This window comes from Ascaphus truei, chromosome 4 (assembly GCF_040206685.1).
Source record: "Ascaphus truei isolate aAscTru1 chromosome 4, aAscTru1.hap1, whole genome shotgun sequence".
NCBI classification, from domain to species: domain Eukaryota; kingdom Metazoa; phylum Chordata; class Amphibia; order Anura; family Ascaphidae; genus Ascaphus; species Ascaphus truei.
This window is the reverse complement of record NC_134486.1, coordinates 387195674-387214354: the sequence shown is the minus strand read 5'-3', so window position 1 is coordinate 387214354 and position 18681 is coordinate 387195674. Positions and strand designations below refer to the sequence as shown.

Below are 18681 nucleotides of genomic sequence, written 5' to 3'. Positions count from 1 at the left end.
ATAATCTCTTTGGGGAATAATGGCGGCAAAATTAGTTTAAACAAAAACTGGGGAAAGAAGAAAAACACACACACACACACACACACACACACACACACACACACACACACACACACACACACACACACACACACACACACACACACACACACACACACACACACACACACACACGTTCCCAGAACACAAAATAAATGACTGCTAGACGTTGGGTATATGCCAAAAGTGTAAATTATATTATGAAAATAAACATGCTACATAGCAACTATGTGGTCAGTACAAAGGGATAAAAATATCTGTACAACCAAAACGGTGAAACCTAAGGTGACATCCATGCTGCCGAAAACCGTGCGGAGGAGTGCGTGCACCACGCTTTAGGCATTGATCGCGTCCATAGCCCACGCGTGACAGCAGGGGGGGGGGGAGTGCGGTGCACGAGGATTCAGTTCAAACTGATTCCTCGGCACGATAGGCAGATCACATGAGCAGTTCACCAAATGAGGGCGAACCAGCTCTGTGATGTCACAGGCACGCCCCTAGACACACACCCCATGGCATGTCTACCTTGGCCACAAAACGCTCTCCCTTAACACGGGTGACGTCACTAGCACGCACGCCTCTGCGTGGTCTTCTGCTGCATGGACGCAGCCTAAGGGAGTGGGAGGGGGGTGGGGGAAGGAAAGGGAGTGTCACAAAGAGGGTACGGAAAAAGAAATAGAAAGACCACAGGGGGAATGAAAAGTGATGCAAGTTGAGGGGGGCAACGTTTTGGGGCAGTAGACGACTTCTTCAGGCCCGTTCCCACAGACCCAGATGGGCTTATGGTACTTTCCTGCAGCCTAACTACACAGTCCTCCCTCAAATGGACTAAAAACAGATTATAACACATCAATGTATAAAAGGTCAATAGTGCACCATAGAATAGACTCAGTCAATAAAGCAACCCACAATGACCTATATATAAAATGTGTGCACACCACTTCACATTAAAGTACATACTCTTTCATTTGGCACTGGGGTGCATGGTCTATCACTTGGCACAAGTGTCCCAGCAATTGCTGATAAAGCAGCCTATCCGTGCTGCTGGAAAATCAAGACAACTGCCTAGACCAGGGGTGCGCAAACTATTTCCTCTGCGCCTCCCTGCCTGCTCGCGCCCCCCTCCAGGCTTGAATTTGGCGTCACATGACGCCACCGGGTCACGTGACCCTGTGGCGGTATTTGACGTCGGGTTGCCATGGCGATGCGTCGCCCGACACAAAGGTAAGTGAAGTTATTGGCCTCGTGCGGTCCCCCGGCATTCCATTTAAATGCCTTCCGGGAAGCGCGGGGCCTCTGTAACTACCGCCCCCCCCCCCCAGTTTGCGCAACCCTGGCCTAGACCATCGGGAGGCACAGACCATATAAGACAATTGTGGAGCAAGATCCAGAACACAGCAAATTCAGATTAACGAATCAGTAACAATACATGTCTCCATCAGCAAAATCTGTCTGCACACACACACGCACGCGCGCGCGCACGCACACGCACACACACACACACATATTAGAGAAGACTGTAAAATCAATCCAAGGTACTTAATTACTATGGTGATTTGTCTACTTTTTTTAAACAGCGTCAATCATTCATATTTACCAAATTAAAGCTGCCACGGCCATTAGTTAATTTGCCCTTATTAATGGCTATTTTTGTTTGATGCAGAGATTCTACTGCGGCAATTAGGACTCGTAGCAACATCATTATAATTATAGATTCATAAGCACTGGCAATTGTGTTATATAAAAGCAGCAGCCCGTATTTACCTCTTCCCATTCATATCTATCCCTCTGGCACTGACAACTTTTCTGCTGCATCTCAGGAGCAAGACCTTCGTTACCTTCCGTATCCGTTTGCATTTGTCCTTGTATGTCACTCAGTTTATGTAATTGATGTCACGCTGTACTGTGCTGAGGAATATGTTGGGGCTTTACAAAAAAAGGATAATAATATCATAAGCTCTCCTATGTCTTTCTAACACACACATACTGTATATACAAAAATCCTGGGTGACCAGCCTAAAATTTCCCCTTGGCTCCTGTGCTGTAAGCAGCAATGACAGCAATAGCACTCCCCAGCCACATCAAAGCCGGATCTGGAGCGCTAGGACTGGCAACAGCAGTGATTGACAGCTCAAATCACTGGCATGCCTCTCAGTAAGCAGAGGAGAGGGGAAATTCTCATGGGGAGCAGGAGGCAGGACACGAGGGCTTGGGTGGACCTAGTCAGAAGGGGGGAAGGGACAGCTAGTCGAAGCCTTTCTGTACGCTGCCCTGTGTATATGACAGTGTCTGTGTGAGAGAATGTGAGTGACATACAGCCCTACCCACCCCTCCCGCGTCTAACAAAACGCTGGGTCCTAATTGTATATATCCGCGGCGGTGAGCGTTGGCTAATCCGTTCCCACGTCGAATAATGCGTTCAGCGGAATGCATTATCTGGCGTCGGCTAATCAGTTCGACTGATGACGGACCGGCGGATGGCGGGGGACCTCCTGTACAGAGGTTTGCAGAAGTATTCAGCCCCAACCAATAAATGTTACAAGTTGTGCACATTTTATTCCAACTAATTGTTGTCTTCTCTAACAACAAAAACTTTTGCCACATATCTGCAATATCTATATGATTTGTTTTTTTAACTTTTTGGTCTATATTCCAAGTGTTACATCTGGCGCAAGCTCAACACTGCACATCACCCAATCACGTCCCATCTGTCAAGCATGATGGTGGCAACGTCATGTTATGGGGATGCTTCTCTTCAGCAGGGAATGGGAAGCTTGTCAGGACAAGAAGAGAATTAATGTTCTTGAGTGGCCCAGTCAAAGTCCTGACATGAATCCAATCGAACATTTATGGCGAGACTTGAAGATTTCAGTTCATCGACGATCCCCCCAAAACTTATCAGAACTGGATAAATATTTATGTGAAGAATGGGCAAAAATGTCCCCTCCTAGTTTGCAAAGCTAGTAGAAACCTATCCGAAAAGACATAGCAGTAATTGATGCAAAAGCTGCTTCTACCAAGTACTGACTTAAAAGGCTGAATACTTATACTACTAGTACATTTCCCCTTTTTTCTCTTCCATTGCTGACATTTAACCTCATCCTCATATAACAGTGTTCAGTTTAACCATACAATGTATGTATGTGTGTATATACTGTATATATATATATATTTTTTTTTTTAAGCTACCATACTTGGTAGTACTTGTTGCTAAGATGTAGACTTTTATAGTGGGGTAGTTGACAAACTGATCCTTTAAAACCTATATAAAAGAAAAAAACCTCCTGCTTGCATTTCCTTTGGAAAGCTGAATATAGCTAAATGTATGGTGCCAGAAAGAACAGCATAGTTACAAAGCACAAACAGACAGTTTCAAGAGCTTCTTCTTTTGTGTGGTAGTACAGAATAAAATACCTTTTACAGCTGAATAGTAACAAAGCATCATTTGCAAACTACTGGGCAACAGTGATTTTATATTAAGCCTCTGCACCTAGTATGTTTAAAAAATGCCTGAAAACAAATGAATAATGCATAGCAGATTCACGTGAACTGCTTGTTCATGCGAGTACAGCGTATATTAACATTAACAAATGTCAATCAGAATATATTTCTGCAAACAGTTTCTAAGTGTCATTTTAAATAGAAAAAATATATATTTTTAAATCGGGGCAATAGTTTTTTTTAATTGCCTCCTCAGTTTGCTATACAGCAGGGGTTCTCAACTCCAGTCCTCAAGATCCCCCTCCCGTTTCTTGTAAAAAAGATCTGTCAGGTAGCAGAAGTCTCCCTTGCGATCGCCATCAAATATATTAAAGAACTGTTAAATTGGACACAAACAGAAGATGGAGCAGTGTGTCAGAAGAAACTTTAATCTACATTGATACAGTATTCCCGCCCGCCCCCTTAGTTTCTCAGTTACATACACCAGCAGTCAACATGGTTGCAGTAGCGGCTTGAAAGACAACTCTATGCAAAGCAATAGGGAGTAACAGAGAACAATATATGATCACCAAAGTAGTCATAAAACCAGCACTGAACTGAAACGTCACGTTATCACGTGTTTGATGGGATAATAAACACTATTCGATCACTTTCAGTGATTGGTTGTAGGACTACCTCAGTGAGTGTGTATATATATATATATATATATACACATATATATATCTGTACCGTGTTAGCCGAGCTTAATAATCAAAATCGAATAGACGAGATATATATTTTATATATATCTCCATACTTTTTTTTTATGCCTTAGTTTTATAGTGAGTTTCATTGAACTTTGCTAATCTCATTGCATTTACTCAGGCAGCTGAGGCAGACAGTGCATGCGCCACTCATATCTTTACCGCAGACCGTGCAGACGAACAGGCTGCCGCCGCCTTAAGGCAGCGATCGCGTCCATGCGGCACGATGAAGCAAGCACGCGTTGCGCAAGAAATCCGTTCAAACTAATTTCTTGGCGCGACAGGCCGGTCACGTGAGCGGTTCGCCCTGACCCAGCTCCGTGACGCCCCTAGCCACGCCCCCCCCACGGCTCGTTTCCACAGGCCACAAAACGCACCCGCGTCACGCAGGTGACGTTACGGGCGCGCGCACGCCTCCGCACGGGAGAAGGCACCATGGTACCCAGCCTTACAGGGGCTGGGTTTGGAGCACAGGCCGCAAGCTGAAGTGCCCCCAGATATAAGGACACAGTACTTTAGTGCGTAGGGAACATGTATTTTAACAACTCTCCAGGAAAATATATTATACTGATTATAAAAAAAAACGCACGAGCTGAATAGGTTCCAGCAGTTTAATGACACCCTGTGACCTGCAGGCAGTACTGCATGTAAATATACATTTCAACTACACAATACAATGGTCGTGGCACCAATAACTATCAGTGAAGTGCCCAGCAAGTTCCAGTAACCCAGGGCCCTTTCAGCACCGAAGGGGTTAAATGATGCGCGAGCCTCTGGTCGTCATGACTTAACTCAACCTCCCCGCCCCATCCATGACCTCGCGCATCCCGCGCGCGCACTTTTCACCGCACGCGCTGGTCCAACCGATACAACCGCCGTTTTCCCTCCCCCACCTTTATGAATTGACATACTATGCAATCGCAAAAGCTATTTTTACCTTCCTCCCCCAGCCAGCGAGACCCCGCAGCGCCTTGGTGTCCAGTGCTGTGAACGGGGTCCTCACTGGCAGGGGAAAGGGAGTGGGGCTGCACTATGCGTGTCCGGGGGCGGGTCGCAGCGACTATGATTAAAGTCACATGGGGGTGTGCCCGCCTCGCTCGTGACGTGTGGGAGGCTGTAAGAATGTAATGAGCTATCTCCATGTGTCAGAGCAATAGCAGAGGCAGCAGCACAGGGACACACTCTACACATCCTCACCACCAACTACTGTACTATGCACGTGTACACATCTGTTTTAGCGAACTTTTCCCCATAAATATATATAGATGTCTGTGTATAAATATATATATATAATCAAAAAATAAATAGACGATACCGTTCTGTGGCTAACGAAATGCTTTTATTTGGCTACATGTATATATATATATAGTTTTATATATATATATACACACACACACACACCCCTATGGTGTCCGGGGTTGAGTCGATGACATCTAGCATGTCCAAAGTATGTGGATCATTTGCTGCGGACATGGTGCGGAGGCTGAGGGAAAGCGGGTGCTTTCCCTGGCCATGGTAAGAGCGCCGCTTGTGGGCGTGTCTAGCGGCGTGCCACGCAGCTGGTTTGCCCTCATTGGCCGAACCGCTCACGTGACCGGCCTGTCGCACCAAGAAATCAGTTTCAACTGATTTCTTGAGCAACGCGCGCCCCCTCCCGCTTCCGCGCGCATAGACGCAAGCACAGCCTTAAGGCAGTCTGTTCGATTCGCGTCAGCACGGTCTGCGGCCTCAGGTTATGGCCAGGGTGGCGCTAAGCAGGCGCTCACACTCACTGGCCGCGATGAAACACATTGCAGCAATGTGTGTGGCCAGCGTGAGCGAGCGCCTGCGCATGCTCGGCGCTTAGCTGCTTGCTGAAGCAAGCAAAATTGAATTTGTCTGTCTCTGGCGCATAACGTGAGCGGTTCGCCCACTGAGGGCGAAGAAGCTCTGTGATGTCATGGCCACGCCCCCCCCCCACGCGCGCACCTAGCCGGCCACAAATCTCCCGGCCGAGCAGGGAGCGTGACGTCACCACGCATGAGCGTCAGCGCGCTCGTGCGCTGCGCCCTGTTCAGCCGGGCGATTTGTGGCTGGCTAGGTGCACGGAGGTGCACAGAGCTGGTTCGCCCTCATTGGACGAACCGCTCCCGTGATGCACAAGCGAGTGCCAAATTCAAATTTGCTTGCTTGGCAAGCAGGTAAGCATCGCGCATGCTCAGGCGCTTCCTCACGTTGGCCACACACATTGCCGCCATGTGTTTCATCGCGGCCAGCGTGAGCCCGCCACGTCACAGACAGTATACTGCTGGTAGTTGAGACTTGGATCAGACTCGTGCTCAGCTGTTTCAGTTGTTTCCCTATCCTTATACAGCTACATTGTAGCAACTCAGAACCGCAGCAACGTTTTGCTACATTCATTTACCTTCACTAGTAGCGGATCTACATGGAACTTGAGGCTATTTACTGTACTAACGGGCACAAAATTATTACACGGATGCAAGGCTAATTATTCATCTGCCTTCAACATTCGCTACCTTGTGATATCTACGAGCCCTAATATCTTTGATTATACTTCCTGCTGAGGCTGAGTCAGTGATCTGAGTGAAGCAGACACTGGCATGTCTCATTTCCAGTACAGCATACGATCCTCCAGAGCAGATCCTGATTTTTTTTGGTTGCATTGGCTTCGTGCTCTGCCCCAAGGTATTTAAATGAAATGTTGGGGGGCTCACGGCTCTGCATCTTCACTTACCGTGACTCAGTTGGCTTCAGCAACGCGGCATCTAATGAATGCCACGGGGTCATTTGATGCCACGTCGCCATGGCAATGCGTTGGGGTCACGTGATGTCACATGACCCCGCGGCATCATTTGACACTTCAGACCAGGTAATGGGGGCGGGAGCAGTGGAGGAGAGCAGGCTGGGGGGCACCAGGAAAAAAGTGTACGCACCCCTGCTCTACAATTCTATTTGTCTATACTTTATGCAAACACAGCTTTGCGGAATACATTTGGATTTAAATCCTTTCCTCACAAACTATATGATGACAAGTGTTACATCTGGCGCAAGCTCAACACTGCGCAAGCTCAACACTGCACATCACCCAATCACGTCCGGATGTGGATGTTTTATCCCTCTGGTTATCCCACTGGTTATCCCACCCTATATAAAGATCAGAAACTTTGTGAGTTTGGTCTTCAGCATACAGGTGTGTGGAAGCACGTCATACCACGATCAAAATAAATCTCTGATGACCTCACAAAAGCATTTATTGATGCTTATCAGTCTAAAAAGGGTCACATAACCATTTCTAAGGATTTGGGGCCCCATCAATTTTTAAAAGTGAGTTTAGTAACTTTAGTAAAAGTAAGCAGAGACAGAGAGGGTCTGATTGTCTCTATCCATTACTTTTGTGTCATTGGGGATGAGTCATGAAACCGTGATAGTGCTGAGCAATAGGCGTTTCCATGTGACAGTGCCCTGATCGGCACTAGGGCTGTTTAATGAATAACGCACGATGAGTGTACAGCAAGAGGTTGCATAGGTAAACTGCCCTTTCTTTTGTATGATGTTTAAATGTAACCCAAACAAAAGCCCTGAAGCAGATATGAGGAAAAAACATACATTTTCTATGAGTCACATAGAAGCCCAGGTAACTTTTTCTCTACTCTGTCAGAAATCCCAAATGGTATAAGTCCGGCTGCATGCTTCTGTCACTGAATGTGCAGAAACAATGAGTTGTGGTCTACAAAAAAAAAAAAGGTTGGATACCTTTTTAGAAAGGAAAGGTATACAGGGATATACCAAATAAGTAAACATGGGAAGGATGTTGACCCAGGGAGTAATCTGATTGCCAATATTGTAGTCAGGAAGGAATTTATTTTTCCCCTTATTAGACATCATTAGATATTTCACTGGGTTTTTTTTTTTTGTCTTCCTCTGGATCAATATACTGTAAGTACGGATATAGGATAAAGTATCTGCCTAAATGTAACATAGGTTGAACTTTATGGAGGCATGTCTTTTTTAACCTCATCTACTATGTAACTATGTAACTATATGTTTGGTGGGACTATGCCTTGGGAAGCTACACAAGTGCCCAGGACCGAATTTTGCTGTGAAGTGTATTAGGCTGTGCTTATAGTGCCTGGCGATCGCAACGCGACGTCGCTCCAAAACAAATCCATTGAATCCGTCGCAATGCGCTTATAGTAAGCGTGATGGTGACGGAGCGACCAAAAATTTGGAAGCCAGTGAAATTTGATTTTTTTAGAGACAGTCGCCACATGTGACTGTCTCTAAACCAATCACAGAGCGCTGCCCTCCTTGGTGACGTCACTGGCCGTGTCGCCAGCGACGTCGCTTAAAACTAAAGTTCAACTTTCGCCAGTGGCGACGGGTGACGTCATCGGTCGCGTCGCCATCTTCGGCACTATAAACGCGGTCTTAGACACATTATTGCTTACTTAGTTTACTTTTAGTTAGCACTAGCTGAGAGACCCGGCGTTGCCCGTGATGTGAACTGTGAATAATTATGTGTTAATGTAGTGTAATAATGTGTACAGAAATTGTTGTGGTGGTAGGGGTGTGTTGACGTGTTGTTGTGTGTGGTGTATGAGCACAGGAGGGTTGTGTGAGTGAGTGTTGTGTGGGTGAGGGCGTGTTGTGTGTGTGACTCGAGTGTTGTGTGATGTGTATCAGCACAGGAGTGGTGTGTGTGTGAGTGAGTATTGTGTGTGTGTTGAGTGTTGTGTTTTGTTTAATGTATTTTGTGTGTGTGTGTGTATGTGTGTTGTGGGTGATTGTTGCTTGTGTGTGTGTGTGGTGTGTGGTTGTGTGTGTGGTGTGGGTGGATGACTGAGTGTGTGCTGGGTGTGTGATTTTTGTGTGTGTGATTGAGTGTGGTGTGGGTAGTTGAATGAGTGTGGGGTCTGTGGGTGAGTGTGGTGTGTGGGGTGTGTGAGTGTTGTTGGTGTAGTGTTGTTTTGTGGGTGTGTGTTGGTCAGTGTTGTGTGTGTATGAGATGATTATTGTTGCATAAAAGTACAGATAGGGGCTAATTAGCATTGTGTGCGTAATTGATGTTATTGGAAGGAAAAGGCGACTGGGTGTGTGAGGTGTGGTGGTAGTGCAGGTGTTGTTGTAGATGTTTTAGTGGTGTGTTTGTGTTGTTTGGAAGGGTGTTGTGGTGTTTGAGGTGCAAGAGGAGGGGGGGCATAGACGTGTAAATTGTCATTGTATGTAGTGTGTGTGGTATGATGGTGAAGTTGAGGTGTGTTTCCATAGTTGAGTGTGTTGTGGGGGTAGGGGTGTGTTAAATAGTTGTTGTGTGTGGTGTATGAGCACAGGAGGGTTGTGTGTGTGTGTGTGTGAGTGTTGTGTGGGTGAGGGAGTGTTGTGTGTGTGATTTGAGTGTTGTTTGATAGTTGTGTGTATGTGTGCGAGTGTGGTATGGGTGTTGTGTGTGTGTGTGTAGAGTGTTTGTGTCAGAAATTACACAGACGGCAGAATGATATTTTTTGTTAAAATATATTTTATTATTTATTGTTTGAGGTGATTTTGTGTTGTGTGTGTGTGTTTATGGGCAGGTTTTGGTGTGTGGCCGGTTCATGTTCCAGGGGAGAGGTGTTCCAGAGCACTTAATGTGCATTGTGTTGATTTTGGAGTGTTTGGGGGGTGGTGGGGGGGGGCATCCGTGCGACGGGAGTGTTTGGGGGGTGTTGGGGGGGGCATCCGTGCGACGGGAGTTTGGGGGGTGGTGGTGGGGCATCCGTGGGATGGGAGTGTTTGTGGGGTGGTGGGGGGGCATCCGTGGGACGGGAGTGTTTGGGGGGGGGGTGGGGGGGCATCCGTGCGACGGGAGTTTATTAGTGTGGTGCTGGGAGTTATGTGTATGTGGTGCTGGGTTTGGTGTATGTATTGTTGGCGCTCCACGTGCGCGGTTGGGATGAGGGCCCTGAACGGAGGTAGTGAGAGAGGGTTTGTGGGGTGTTGTGGTGTACGGGAGTTATTTGTGGTGGGGCATACGGGTGATGGGAGTGGTTGGGGGGGTGGGGGGGCATCCGTGGGGGGGGGTGTTTTGGGGGGGGCATCCGTGCGACGGGAGTGTTTGGGGGGGTTGGGGGGGCATCCGGGCGACGGGAGTGTTTAGGGGGGGGGGGTGGGGGGGGATACGTGGGACGGGAGTGTTTGGGGGGGGGGGGTGAGGGGGGGCATCCGTGGGACGGGAGTGTTTGGGGGGGGGCATCCGGCCGACGGGAGTGTTTGGGGTGGTGGGGGGGGCATCCGTGCGACGGGAATGTTTGGGGGCGTTGGGGGGGGCATCCGTGGGACGGGAGTGTTTGGGGGGGTGGGGGGAGGCATCTGTGCGACGGGAGTGTTTGGGGGGCCATCCGGGCAACGGGAGTGTTTGGGGGGGGGGTGTGGTGGGGGCATCCGTGCGACGGGAGTGTTTGGGGGGGTTGGGGGGAGGCATCCGTGCGACGGGAGTGTTTGGGGGGGTTGGGGGGGGCATCCGTGGGACGGGAGATAGTGTTGGCGCTCCACGTGCGCGCTTGGGATGAGGGCCCTGAACGGAGGTAGTGAGAGAGGGTTTGTGGGGTGTTGTGGTGTACGGGAGTTATTTGTGGGGGGGCATCCGGGCGACGGGTGGGGGGGGCATCCGTGCGACGGGAGTATTTGGGGTGGGGTGGGGGGGGCATCTGTGCGACGGGAGTGTTTGGGGGGCCATCCGGGCGACGGGAGTGTTTGGGAGGGGGGGTGGGGGGGCATCCGGGCGACGGGAGTGTTTGGGGGGGGGGTGTGGTGGGGGCATCCGTGCGACGGGAGTTTATTAGTGTGGTGCTGGGAGTTATGTGTATGTGGTGCTGGGTTTGGTGTATGTATTGTTGGCGCTCCACGTGCGCGGTTGGGATGAGGGCCCTGAACGGAGGTAGTGAGAGAGGGTTTGTGGGGTGTTGTGGTGTACGGGAGTTATTTGTGGTGGGGCATACGGGTGATGGGAGTGGTTGGGGGGGTGGGGGGGCATCCGTGGGGGGGGGTGTTTTGGGGGGGGGCATCCGTGGGACGGGAGTGTTTGGGGGGGGTGGGGGGAGGCATCCGTGCGACGGGAGTGTTTGGGAGGGTTAGGGGGGGGCATCCGTGGGACGGGAGTGTTTGGGGGGGGGTGGGGAGGGGGCATCCGTGCGACGGGAGTGTTTGGGGGGGTTGGGGGGGCATCTGTGGGACGGGAGGTAGTGTTGGCGCTCCACGTGCGCGCTTGGGATGAGGGCCCTGAACGGAGGTAGTGAGAGAGGGTTTGTGGGGTGTTGTGGTGTACGGGAGTTATTTGTGGGAGGGCATCCGGGCGATGGGTGGGGGGGCATCCGTGCGACGGGAGTATTTGGGGTGGGGTGGGGGGGGGGCATCTGTGTGACGGGAGTGTTTGGGGGGGCATCCGGGCGACGGGAGTGTTTGGGGGGGCATCCGTGGGACGGGAGTGTTTGGGGGGGTTGGGGGGGGCATCCGTGGGACGGGATTGTTTGGGGGTGGGTGGGGTATCCGTGCGACGGGAGTTTTTGGGGGGGGTGGGGGGGCATCCGGGTGACGGGAGTGTTTGGTGGGGGTGGGGGGGGGGCATCCGTGGGACGGGAGTGTTTGGGGAGGGTGGGGGGGGGGCATCTGTGCGACAGGAGTGTTTGGGGGGCCATCCGGCCGACGGAGTGTTTGGGGGGGTGGGGGGGCATCCGGGCGACGGAAGTGTTTGGGGGGGGGCATCTGTGGGACGTGAGTGTTTGGGGGGGCATCCGTGCGACGGGAGTGTTTGGGGAGTTGGGGGGGGCATCCGTGGGGGGGGGCATCCGTGCGATGGGAGTGTTTGGGGGGGTTGGGGGGGGGCATCCGTGGGACGGGAGGTAATGTTGGCACTCCACGTGTGCGCTTGGGATGCGAGCCCTGAACGGAGGTAGTGAGAGAGGGTTTGTGGGGTGTTGTGGTGTAGGGGAGTTATTTGTGGGGGGGCATCCGGGCGACGGGTGGGGGGGGCATCTGTGCTTGGGTGTGTTTGGGGGGGGGGCATCTGTGCGACGGGAGTGTTTGGGGGGGCATCCGGGCAACGGGAGTGTTTGGGGGGGCATCCGTGGGACGGGAGTGTTTGGGGGGGTTATCCGTGGGACAAGAGTGTTTGGGGGGGGGTATCCGTGCGACGGGAGTTTATTAGTGTGGTGCTGGGAGTTATGTGTATGTGGTGCTGGGTTTGGTGTGGATGTATTGTTGGCGCTCCACGTGCGCACTTGGGATGCGGGCCCTGAACGGAGGTAGTGAGAGAGGGTTTGTGGGGTGTTGTGGTGTACGGGAGTTATTTGTGGGGGGGGCATCCGGGCGACGGGAGTGTTTGGGGGGGGGGTGGGGGGCATCCGGGTGACGGGAGTGTTTGGGAGGGGGGTGGGGGGGCATCTGTGGGACGGGAGTGTTTGGGGGGGGTGGGGGGGGCCGGTATCCAGGAGGGTTTGTTGTGTAGATTGAAACACGGATGTGGCAGCAGGGTGAAGGCGAGATGTGTGGTCCGTGGAGGTGGTTTTTGTGGTGCATAAAGCAGACGTGTGAGGAGGTGGTTTAGAATGGAATGAGTGCTATGTCATATAGTGAAGCATTGATGTTGCAGGAGTGTTAAGGTGATGTGTGAGGCCCTACCGGGAGATGTGTGGCGTGCTTTGTGGTGTGCATTGGTGGGGGGGTGGTTGTGAACAGGTGGAGTGTGTTCCGTGATGGTGCGTTGTGTGGAGGTGGGGTGAGCGTGCGGTGTTGTGTGAGGGTGGGTAGTGTTGCAGTGGTGAAAAGAATATATATATATAGCTAAGAGTCTGTACCTGATTCCGCAGTTGTTTTGGTTGAGAGGTGAGAGCTGTGAAGAGCAATGAGGGTTAGGTGCTGTGAAGCGTTACCAAATCTCCCAGAGAACTGAGGTTTAGGTGCTGTGAAGCATTCCCAAAGGTCAGTGAGGGCTGGGAGAGTGTGGCAGTGGTGTTGGTGTGTTTGGTGTGTTGGGCGCAGGCCAATGAGAGGTGTGCGGGGGCGGGTGTGGGGCCAAGGGAGCAATCTCATTGGCCTGAGGCAGTGGTGTGAGGTGTGCGGGGGCGGGTGGGCCAAGGGAGCAATGTCATTGGCCTGAGGCAGGTCCAATGGGATTGCCGCTAGGGACACAGGGAGGGACACAGGGAGACACATACAGACACGGACACATAAACACTTTCAGAAATATATAGTAGATTTGGACAACAATAAAAATCCACCTAAATCTTTAAAAAAAAAAAAAAATGAAGAGAAATGGCTGAAACGTTATTACCATACAGTAAGTGCCTCTGCTCCTCTCCTTGATAAAGAATAAACGAGAACATGAGATTATAAACAGTACAGAGGAAATCTCACACAAATGTGAACTGACCAGGTCACTTGAGTGATAGTAATCCAGCTCTGGTTTTAATTTTACATTTGATGTTTGCTAGTGGTGCAGTAGAGAAGTGTATGAAGAAAGACTGGTCACACAGTTTCCTCCATGGAAAATGTAGTTGGAAGAAATACAAGAAAATGCACTGAGTCAGTGTCTGATAATCTGGAGCACAGTACAGTATTTAGTATGGGTGTAGTAGTGTAGTAGTATTCATAGCGTTGAAAACCAAACTCAAGTTGGACTTAGATGTAATTGTGCTATATGGCCACAATATTGTGACAAGCATGCTTCAGACATCTAGGCCATATATGTCCTATACTAGAAGTAACTCAGCCTCTACAAGTTAATAATAATAATAACAACTTTATTTCCTATAGAAACTTTCTCCCAATGGCACTCAAAGCACTTCATAATTATAGTATAGTGCGCGGTACACAGTCCTTGCCCAGATGAGCTTACAATCTATGATTTTGGTGCCTGAGGCACAGGGAGATAAGGTGACATACCCAAGGTCAGAAGGAGCTGACACAAGGAATTGAACCAGGTTCCCCTGCTTCAAACTCAGGGTCATTGTTTCAGAGCCAGAGTCTTGACTCACTCAGCTGCACCTTCTCCAGCTCTCTTGCCCGGGACAAACCTGATCACACAATATAATGAGCTGGCATAACCAATTTACATCATTGTGGCAATAATAGGGAGAAGAAACACTGTGGAAAAAACACCTAATTACCTACAATTTTGTCCGTCCTTACTAGGGTAGAAATGTTTCCTCACCTAGTTTCTGTCCATTAAGGGCCAGCCTTAGGGCAAGGCGATCAAGCAGGTTGTTTTGGGCCAGACGCCTTCAGGGGCCCCCGCGCTCTCTCCTCTCCCTCATCCGGTTGGTGCCGTGATTCAAATTCCACCTGACAGGAGAGGGGAAACCTGGAGGAGGGAGATGGGCAGTCCCCAAACCAGCGCTGGACCGCAGCGCTTCTCACCCCAAGGTAGGGTGTGTGTGTATGTATAGCTGGGGGAGGTCTTACTCTATGCAGAGCGGCCTTCCTTCTGCAGCGTTGCATTGTCGTGGCGTCGTATGACGTCTTTATGCCATTACGCTGCAGGAGGAGGGGGGCCCGCTGCCAGCATGCCGTCTAGGGCCTTGCCAAAGGTAAGGCTGGCCCGGCCTGTATCCTTGTTGCTGTCTGCTTCTGATGGGATTTAAAACCTTTGGTTGCTTCTCCTGTCCTTCTGTTCTGTTTCCTCACAGGGCTGCAGTTGTTTCCGACTCTAACCCAGCATTGCCCTAATTGAACAATAATACACTATCTTTGACATATCTTTTAAATAATGATGTTATAGAATGTTCCACGTTTTCAGTTTCATTTGTTCCTTATCTGAACAAGCTCCTCGCACTTACCACATGCAGCACTTATCTGAGGTCTGACTCCAAAACACTGTTCACGGTCCGAAGATTCAACAAAGTATTCGGCCGCACCTCCTCCTCTTACCGTGCACCCCACAACTGGACCAATCTACCGGAGGCTCTCACAGCCGCCACCGGTCTAAATTCTTTCAAAACTAAAGCTGTCTCAAATTTTTATCTGGTCTGTAATTGTGTCATGCATAAAAGATCAAATATGTTAAACTGTTCATGTAATGTCTTTATACATAATGTATAACCCTGTTCACTTAATGTAACCATGTATTTGTCATCATAACTCTGTGCCCAGGACCTGCTTGAAAACCAGAGGTATCTCCCAATGTATTACTTCCTGGTAAAACATTTGATAAATACATTTATTCACACAGCTCTCAATTCAGTGGTCCAGTTGAATAAGTTATAGGAGTTTGAGACAAAGAACAGTATTTTAAGCCTGTATTTGCCCTTTTTCTGAAAAAACGAAGCTTTTGAAAGCTTTTTTTGGTAGGACTATCTGTGTTTTTAATTCTCAGTAGGATCGAAGTGATATGCAATGTGTAGGCAGCAAAACCAATACTTGCAGTGAGTGAAAATCGCCGCTATTTTATGCACTTCTAGAAACACGGTAAACACACGCATGTATCTCTGCAGCCCGATTTGTTCTGTGTTGGTACCACCTGACCCAGGTAGGTGATCGGTTATCCACACAGTCACTTGCAAATAGATGTGCAGATTCTCCATATCCTGTATCTTTAAGTGGCAAACAGACCATTACCAATATCCGTATCACTATCAGGTGACTGAAGTCAGGTTGGCAGGCATGTGATAAAAGGGGTGTTTAGCCCTGATACCATGAACGTACTCCAGATTAAAGCAGGCACTTCTAAGATTTCATACACACTGGAGGTACTGTGTAAGTGTACTCTACTCATGTTCTAATGGCCTACAAGCAAATAACAATACCACCATGGTCAAATTGTCCTCAAACTTCTCCAGTCGTATACCATTCATTTTATTGCACATACTGCCCATCCCAAAGCATATACAATCCCAGTGACGTGTGAGAATTCTGCCACAGACGGCATGCAACCTTTAGCTACACTGCATTTAAAAAGTTATTCTGTGCTTGAATACGGGAAAGCATAATACGTATAAGGCCTCGGCCATGGTTAAAGCGGGTGCTTTCCCTGGCCTTAGACAGCGCGCCGTCCGGGGGCGTGTCGGGGGCGTGTCGGCGGGCGGGCCAGTGACGTCATGGAGCTGGTTCGCCGTCATTGGGCGAACCGCTCACGTGACCGGCCCTGCGCTCCGGCAAGATTTAAAATTGACCTAAGACCTACGCTTCCGCGCACTTGCGGAAGCGTAGGCGAGCCCCTACTAAAGCCGCTCTCATTGCGGCTGTAGGGGCTCAGTGCCGAGCGGAAGCGCGCCTCAGTGCGCCTCCGCCCGCAAGCACTAACCATGGACGCGGCCTTAAGCAGCAATCCTGCCCCGTTGAGTTATTGCTTTTTGTACAGAATCCAAACCAGAAGGTCCCCAGGAGCTGAACCATGCTATTTTTAGCTCTGACACCTCCCTCCCCCCCCCCCCCTGTACCTGAGATACTTACAGTAACTAAAAAATGGTGCATGTGCATGTCTCAGACAGGTCTGCAACACTGTATGGTGGAGGGATTTTGTCACTTTTTGTTACACAATATAACTTTGTATAATGTTGAGGTATGTTACCAGTTACCAGTGTTCCCTCATGGACATTAACACAGCTGTCAAATAGAAAGCTGCACCCCCTCCCCCGCAGGACACTGGAGCTTCCTATTGGCCTGTGAGACCCACAAAATTTGGACCCATTTACCGTACATTTTTCTAATGGGGAGGCAAACACCGGTGACTAAACCTCTACAGTATGTATCTTTGCTAACCAGGGGGGCGGGGAGGGGAGAGAGTATCTTTAGCTAAAAAAAAGCACTTCATCTCCACAGAACCCCCACTTCGAATTCTGTAAAATGGCTAGCAGGGATTTGCTGCTTTAAACAAATATTACGCTTCTCTGAAGGAAATTTTGAAATGGTTTCTATGATTAAGAATACACAGTGATTTTGAAAAAATAAATAAGTGAATAAAATTAAGTGGAACGGTTAAAAGTAGTGGCACCTTATCACATTCCAACCCCTCTCCAAACTTCATACTGTATTACTGCAGGCCAAGTATTCACAATGCACAATTAGTCCCCTCACTGCCAGTGGGACAGGCCACCCATAGTGAAGGCTTTAAATAAAACATAAGCTCAGATGTGGGGTGCGGTAGGAGATTTCCTCTGACCACTGCAAAATGAACATGCTGCACAGAACATAGATAATAAATATAGACTTTGGCTTTCTAATTAAATATACAGGACTTATCCCCTACCCCAGGTACCTATGATCACTCTTTGCATCATCTACCTCAGGCGTCGCGAACTCAGTCCTTGACTGAGCCAGTGATTGAGCCACATGTGCTGAAGCAGGGATATCCATAAAAGTTGGCCTGCTGGTGGCCCTTGAGGACTGAGTCTGAGACCCCTGATCTACCTAAGGGCCCCGCTTATAGTGCCGGCGATGGCGACGCGACGTCGCCCGAAAACAAATACATTGCCGCCAGAGCGAAAACCTGAAGCCGGCAAAATTTGATTTTTCGAGGGCCGTCGCGTCACGTGACGGCCCTTGAACAAATCAAAGTGCCGGAATCCCGCGCCGCCGCCGCCCGGAGAAACATAACTTTCGCCGGTGGCGACGGTGACGGGTGACGTCACCCGTCGTGTCGCCGTCGACGGCACTATAGGCACATATTATGCCCCCCCTGTGCCCGCGATATAGCCAAGCTCATATAGACACCACCGAAGTGTCTACCCTACTGCCGATAAACAGTTATAGGGGGTGCATTATTGATTCATTCCAATACTCCAGAAAACAGTTTACACGTGTATAGCAATACTCCATATCACTGCACTGCGCACCACGCTCATTTTTGAGGCAGGACCAGCAATAAGAGGACCTGAAAATAAATGCCTGCTTCACATACTATAGCTATAATGAAATAATGCCACACAGGATGAAACAAAACCATGCACTTACCTCCCTGCTGTAGCTCTAATCCCGAACGTGCTGATTCTGTCTGTGACTTCTACAGATCTACAGTACAGTATAGGCAGTGTAATGACTGTGCATTATTTTCTGCCGTCAGATGATTTGACCAGTAGCATGAGCAATGTTGTTTGCAACAGGGGAGGGGACAGGAATGAATTTTTCCCGTCTTTTGTTCACTGCTGACTGGGAGGAGTTGAACTTTACCTTCCTTTGCAATCATTTTGTAACTTGCTGATATACAAAATCTCCCTTCTTGAGTGCAACTAATTAAACGGTTCTAGGAAGTTGCCGATGGTATATAAATTCGCAAGCAGCGCAAAAGAAAACATTGATTTTCACAGCTTCTTACAGAAAAGCAGAGCATTGGATAAATTGAATGGGAAAGTATGAGCGTCTCACGCTGTAAATGATTATCTCGACGAGCTTAGTTTTATGTGTGCTGCTCTTATACTGTACTGTTCCTGTGTGCTAAGTTGTCGGATGGTTTAATAAAAGTTGTGGGAAAATTTAATAACAGATCTACATT

The 18681-nt window shown here is 49.3% G+C and overlaps 1 protein-coding gene across 4 annotated transcripts in view; it reads right to left on the bottom strand.

The window, feature by feature from the left end:
* LOC142493853 (platelet-activating factor acetylhydrolase-like) overlaps positions 1-18307 on the bottom strand; it is a 36190-nt gene extending 17883 nt beyond the window's left edge. Inside the window, exon 1 of one of the 4 annotated variants that reach the window (XM_075598506.1) lies at positions 18144-18307. The gene's annotated coding sequence lies outside the window, so the exon portion shown is untranslated. Of the gene's footprint in view, positions 1-5160; positions 5293-18143 lie in introns of those variants that run through there. The other 3 variants (XM_075598508.1, XM_075598509.1, XM_075598507.1) reach the window with 3 other exon arrangements.
* Between the last annotated feature and the right edge of the window lie 374 nt (positions 18308-18681).